Source organism: Trachurus japonicus, chromosome 1 (genome assembly GCF_045865225.1).
Source record: "Trachurus japonicus isolate A0001 chromosome 1, Traja_1.0".
Classification (NCBI taxonomy): Eukaryota; Metazoa; Chordata; class Actinopteri; order Carangiformes; family Carangidae; genus Trachurus; species Trachurus japonicus.
Genome location: NC_140907.1, coordinates 7,388,932 through 7,394,931, shown reverse-complemented (window position 1 = coordinate 7,394,931; position 6,000 = coordinate 7,388,932).

The window sequence follows — 6,000 nt, the reverse complement described above, 5'->3', positions numbered from 1 at the left end:
GTTGCCGTGAGTGATAAAAAGTGATTTGCTCAGCTGGTTCGTGCAGCTGCGCGTGAGTTTTTCTCTGTAGGCTGACACACATTCACCCGCGTACCCACCCGCGTTCATTTGAGTTCCGCCCGTGCCCGACCCGTGAATTTTCACAAGACAGCTGATCCACCCGTTGAACACCGTTTTTGCGGGGTACCCGTCGGATACCCGCGGGGATCCGACCCGATGCAGGACTCTGGCCCAGAGGCAGCCTTGCTCACTTTTCATTCAAACAAGCGATGCTAATTTCAGTTAGCCCGCTAGGTTTTACATTATACGTTAGCATTAAGCTAGCGGCCTTTATATGCTTAGTTGTGACACTAGCTGTGTGTGTTTTGAACGTTGTTTCAAACTATGTGGGTTTGATTGAACATCTTTGATGCTTAAATATATATTGCCGCTTAATATATTGCTTTACTCCTCTTTTTATTTTAAGTTCCATTTTTACTGTAGGACAGGCTAGGACACCGTTTGTTTACTGTGGTCACTTCCACCCCTCCCACACACCACGCTGATTCGCTTAGGGCACCGCCAATCAGAATCGCCATAGCTAGCACACAGCCAATCAGAGTACCCGACGAGTCTACTCTCCCAGCTCTCGTCTCTGCACACCGCGACACAAACGCGCTCCGTAACCCGGAGTCTTTTGTTTATGACAGTTAAGACTACACAAACGTACATGTCGTAACATCATGTTACAGTATATATCATTATCCACCACTCTGTGCATTGATTTTTTGCCAGATTCGTTGTAAACAAATGCACATGGCTGAGAGGAGGGTTAGCAAAACAGTGTAAAAGCGACCAGATTTGCATAGTTCCTTTTGTAAAATCCTGATAAGTCTGATATGAGTAAAATCAGGATGTTTTATTTTGATGCATGTCGTCACAGAATATTGTCGTCTACAGTGACCTTAATTCAGCTGTTTGGTCATCTATATTCATGAAAACAACAGCTTGAAACATCATGAAGATTTCTGCAGAGCTCTGCATCCCAAACTATGCACACACCCTCCTAACTCTGCAATGTGAATATATTTCCTACACTGCAGCTCACTTGTGACTTTGCAAACATTTTGGTCTAGGATGATTTTTTTTAAGTAGCCTAACCAAGCTGATAAAAAAATAACTTTGATTCCATCCATACAAACACAAACTGATAACACTGTGGATCAATGTGAACATTTTATGATACAAACTGTATATACATATATATAAAGCACCAAGCATTAAATCTTGCCTCCATATGTGCATCAGTGTCTATACTATATACAGTCACTGCAGCATCACACTCAGACACTGTTAAACTGCAGTTAGTTTCATACTGGGTGTCACTGCTGCCATAACTTATGTGTGCTACTGGTTTTATTTTTCACATTGCTGCTACAGATTCATGGCAATGCAGTGCTAAGTGAATGGAGTAAGCGTACTGTTATGAACTGCCTTGTCACTCTGACCTTGTCAATTACACAATAAATCTTAGCTTTCGCAGCCTTTCTGCCATTTTCCTTTCGTTTTTCTCACACACTGGGACATGCTCACGTGGCACTTCAGGGAGATAATGTGTTGTGGCCTTTAATCTCAACTTGTTTATGTGTCCCACTCCAACAGCCCATATGTCCTTTTATTGTATATCGTATTTTATATACAGTACATTCTCTATTATGCTATGCTGTTGTTTCCTTTACCAATGAACAGCTCCAAACTTAATTTTGTTGCTGGAACAAAAACAATGAAGGAATCTTAGTTGAAAGTCAGAATGTTCTGACAAAAACATCAACTCGTCCGAGAGCCTGGACGTCTTAGATCCTGTCCTGTTTGAGCTGAATGAGGCTTGGCATTTGATGCTGATTACAATTGATTCCGGGGTGTATTTAAAAAAGTGTATAGGAGAGGTTTTTTTATTTTTTATTTTACTCTCTCTGAAGTCGAGCTGAGTCATTCTGTTTTGAACTGTCAATAATAGCAAAAAGATCTTGGTTTTGAATGAAAGGTAAGCTCTGAAGGAACCTTACAAATGCAAACATTTACAAAAATATCTTAGCAATCAGCAGCTTGGCACATATTTGCGAGTGCACAGAGAGCCAAAGCAGGTGTATAGGACATCTACGTGACGAGAGTTTAAATTCATCCAAAGACTTGATTAAGTCTGAATTTGAATTGCAAATAAACAGAAGTTTTTATGCTAACGCTACAGAACCACGTGAAGCTTTATTTTCACTGCAGTGAATAGTTTCTTAAAAAGCTCATACTTCAACACATGGCATGAATTTTAAGTCAGACACCACCAAGACAAACATCCAAACATGTGTTAAAGAGCCTTCAAAAAGTGATATTTTCATAATATGTCCCCTTTAACGCTTCAGACTTCTGCTACATTTCAGCATCAAGTATATCCTCATATGGGACAGCCTATGGATCCCTGGTAAATGAATCTCAGAGACTAAGAACAGACACCTCCATCACTGCAGACGAGTCAAAATGGGATTCAGCTGAAATAGCCTATAATTTGCCCAGCAGGGAACAAAGAGACAATTGAGATGGATAGCAATGAACTGGAAAATCATAACCCACATCACTCACTATTTCCCTCCTTTTGTTTAGCTGAGTAAGTGGAGGGGTTGGCTCAAGTATGTTGACTGAAAGTTAATCAGGGGAAAATTCGATCAGTCTTCACCCAGCAGCAGCAGCAGCAGCAGCAGCAGCAGCAGCAGCAGCAGCAGCAGCAGCAGCAGCAGCAGCAGCAGCAGCAGCAGCAGCAGCAGCAGGTGGGTTTAGTGTCGGATATGCAGAGGTAGCATGTCCTCCTGTCTGACCTGCTTGTGTGTGTGTGTGTGTCTGCGTGTGTGGGCATATGCACTTCCTTTGTCCCAGAAACCCAATAAGTGTCCATGTTTCCTGAGTTCAGTGCTGAATGATTACATTAAGGAGGTACAGAGAGATGGGACGGGGGGGATGGGGGGTGATACCAACCAGAAGTAGGCAGAGGAAGTGAGGCAAATGGGAGGATGTGGGTTTGGCAGACTTCTGTCATCGCCTCAGAGATACTATTTATGGCAGTAACATCAGCCACACACATACACAAGGCTTGATTTCAAGAATGTACATTGTCCCAAGAGCCTGATCAAAGACTCCAAATTTCTGTGAGCTGTTAGATTCTTGAGGGAATTTAGCTTGTAAAGCTGTTTTGTTTGGGTTTCTACTTTTTACATGAAGGGCTAAATGGAGGTTATACCTTCAAGGAGACAGATGCTTCACAATCAGCAGTCTCCTCTGGTGTCCACTCTGAATGTCACTGTGTCAGACGCCCACTGCCTGCCTGTAAGATCAGCCTGTGATATATTATCTCAATGTCACTTCAGCACATAATGCTTCTTTTGCACTAGTTTGATGCTGTTCAGAGGGGCCCAGATGTCCCTATATTTAACAGTGCATTACTGTACATTGCTTGTACACAGTCATGTTTAACTTCTGTCTATTCTTTTTAGTGTCTGTCGTACCTGCTGTACGGGTCAGATGAATTAAATGGACTGAGAGGATCACCAGAGTTCATCAATGTGGGAACCAAATTGTATTATTATAATATATCTAACTGTTCACTCTGAACCAAAAACATACTAAAGGAAAAGCCAGGGAAAACCAAAGACATCAGAGCCCCCCCCCCCTTCTGACTTAAAAGTCAAGAAATCTCTTGAGTCATCTGAATTTAATTGATTGATTTAATTGATATATCTCATCAAACTCCTCTAAGTCATTGGGATTGATCTTGTGGGTACTATGAATGTCTAAACCAGGGTTATTATAGTTAAAGCAGAAGTAAGCGATCCGGTCCGATCCGATGAACTCGCACCAGATCGAACTGGTATGACTTAACAGGTCGGAAAAACACGAGTTACGAGTTGCCTTGAACACACCATAACAGTCCTCGTCCCTACGTCACCACATTCACGCGCATCCCTTGGCTGCACACACAGCCCTTTATGCCGTTCTCTCTCCTCATTGGATAAAGGTTGTAGGATACGAGAAAAGTTTTCTCCTGGGCTCAGAGCAGAGCAGAGTGACTGACAGACCCGTGTTTCAGTCCAAACACTCTATAGAAGTGATTGCTGTCGGAAGATACAACTATTTAAGACTTATATTAACACAAAAATATCGCTTACTTCTGCTTTAACTAAAACTAAAACTAGCAGTGAAAGAATAATTTAGTTAACTGAAAATAAATGTCAATATGGGACTTTTTCAAGTACGACCCCCAGGTAGATAGAAGTAAACGCATCGTGATGAGGACTGATGGGAAAATTTGTGGGATGCAACTAAAAGGGAAAAATGCTAATTTTCTGCAACAAAGACATTTTTTGGGAGACAGTCAAAACAAACAACAAAAAGTTGCATGATGTTTATCAGTATACAGGTGTTTTCCAGTTTTTAATTTAGTATAAACCTCATACAGAAATATTTATTTACAATTGAGGTGATTTTCAATATTATTTTTTACAAGAAAACTATTACAAAAACATGTGGGTGTAGTACTCCAGCTATCTTCTGTTTTCATTTTTTTGACACATCTCAAGTGTTTCATAGTGACAATCAAAGCTGACTTTGAATATTATTAAAGTGAGATCTTAAACTATGACATCAGAGCTCACCTGAGAGCCTGCAGCTCATCTGTCTATTTCTCTGCTCAGGCTGCTTTTCTTTTCAGAATAAAACGACACTTGACATTGACAAACAGTTGTGTTTGACAGGCTTTGTTTTTTTTTTTTTAAATCTAATAAATAATAATAATCTTTTCATGACCAAGGTGCTGTCATACCTCTTGACCTCTCATAAAAAAGGTATGGGAAGTCATTTCTTACTAAAAAATAAGTATTTGAATTGATATTATTAGTTTAATCAGCTGTAACTTGCACTTTGGTTCTATTTTGAAAAGGACCTGATATTTTAACTGCTGGCAGGAGGTTTCACCTGTTAAAGTTATTTACAACACCCCACACAGCTGAAAATGCCTCACCTAAATATTCAAAATAAGGTATCGGATGATGTTGTTGTCATCCAGGGTTGACATTTTAGATCCAAACTTACTGTTGTGTGTTTGCATTAAAAACACAACAGTGCCATCAGACATTTAGCCATGTTTAAAGGAGACATATCACGTCCCCTTTCCACAAATTAAAATAGTTCCCAGGTGTCTTAAGGACATGTCTGTGACATGCTTTGGTCAAAATACTCCAAGGATCAAACATCACAGCTCTTTTCATCTTCTCAAAGAACTGTTCAGAACGTCTGGTTTCAGTGTCTGTCCCTTTAAATGCAAATGAATCACTGCTTGCCCTGCCCCTTCTACCGGTCCCAGGTAGAGGTGGTACTATGCAAATTCGAATCCTAGTTACATCACTGGAAGACAACTGAGGGAACAGATCATAAAACCAATTGGATTTCAACCTAGGGAGCCTGAACATTACAGATTTTTCTTGTCAATTCTCACATTTCATATGTTAAAGAGCCTTAAAAAAGTGATATGTCCATAATATGAACCAGTGTTTCCAGCACTGAGAGTCAGTAGGACTGTTCACCCTTATGCTGTGAGTTGAAGGTGTTGGGTAGGTTGTTTTGTCCTGTTATCAGCTTTTCCAATGATGTCATCACTTTCCACATGAAGTCACCTTGTACACAACGCACCCTCCCACCACTTACCTGGATGAGTTTATGAGTTTATCATCGCTCATTGTTGTGTGTTTTGTTTCGTGTGCTCTGTGGATGTGTGCTGTCCTCTAAGACTCTTTCCACGCGGACTGATCAGATCCGACAGTCTTAAAAGGTCTTGATACTGCGTGGTGTTTCCAGACTCCCTGTGGCACTGGTGACAGAGGCTGGACAGTCTGATGACAGTGAGCTTAAAGGGCGACTTCAATCACACACGCACACACACATTGTAGTGTTGACAAGGTGGTGACTGTTGTGTTGCTTTGA